Here is a 1,458-nt window from a genome sequence, read left to right on the forward strand (position 1 = left end):
ATACCATTACTCAATTATATAAATACACTAATCAAATGAATGTTGTGTTTACACTAGCGATGAATATTTGACCTAGTGCATCATGCAGGCAGATTCCAAGAAACTACAGCCTTCCCTTTCACAAGACGAACGATCCTCATGTGGCTTTGCAATTGGCTTAAAATATCTCAAGACATAAAATTTCACAGCACTTTCCAATCTCCCAATACTTTTCTATTTTGGTTTTATTAAAAAGGATGCAAATTTTCCCATAGCACGTAAAAGTTTTCACTTGAAACGCAAGTTAATAACTTCCCGTAAAGAAAATCATTTTACACGTGCAAATGAATTCCCACACGGTATCGTAAAGATTGTCCAACCAGTTGTTACAACAAGTGCGGTTCAATCCTGAAGCTCTTCTCATCTAAATTATAGAATTCTCATACAGGATATAAGTGCGCTGCGGTTGTAGGTGATACAAAGAAAGATGCTAGTCTCCAACCTGAAGACCGAGCTCAGGTCTCTACTTGTCTCTGTTGGTTTAGGTATGCTCCTTTGTTTTTGTTCTTTTGCAAAAAAACTGATTCGTCCCTTAACTTACTATAATTTTCCATGCTGATCGCTAAAATCGATTAAGTGAGACCAACCTAACGGTAAGGTTGATTGGGCTCATGGTATGCCTATGCGGAATAACGGTGGACCTTCATCTTAGGGTTAAAATAATAAAATCTATTTTGTGTTGTTTGGTCATGTTTACATTAGTTGACCACATGTCATTTTTAGTAAATTCAACTATGGTGTTGTTCTCCATTAGTTTCTATGGACAAAATCGATTTCAATGACTAATGAGGTAAATACTATAAAGTTTGAAGACTTTTAGTATTCATACTTTAAAGTTTAAGGACTATTTGAGAGCAGGGGCAGACAAAGTTTTAATCCCTTTTTTTCTAGGTATATTTGGTAGTGTTTGGAGGAAATGTTGATTATAAACAAATTTGACATAAATCATTCCATTTTTAAACAGGCCTCATTTTTCCTGTCGTTGGAATTTCTTGGATATTTTGAAGCAAGAAAATGAAAATCGCTAAACTAAGACGGAAGTTGTTCGAGGAAAATGGTGGACTGATTTTAGAAAGAATGCCATTAAGAAGGAAAAGTTGTATAGTTTTCACAGCACAAGATCTCAGCAGGGCTACAGACAACTACAATGAAAGTAGAGTCTTCCATAGAGATATGAATGAACCAGTTTACAGAGGAACTTTACTTGTAGATGGGGTAAACAAACCAATCACCGTAAACAGGTGTGAAAAAATTGATCCAATCCGGATTCAGGATTTCATTTGTAAATTGGTCAATTTTTCACGTATAGACCATGTGAATGTGGTAAAACTAATTGGTTGTTGTTTAGAGACACAAGTTCCATTACTGGTTTATGAGTTCTATGCTGATATGACATTGTACGATTCTATTCATGATGAG

Source organism: Olea europaea, chromosome 5 (assembly GCF_002742605.1).
Source record: "Olea europaea var. sylvestris chromosome 5, O_europaea_v1, whole genome shotgun sequence".
NCBI lineage: Eukaryota > Viridiplantae > Streptophyta > Magnoliopsida > Lamiales > Oleaceae > Olea > Olea europaea.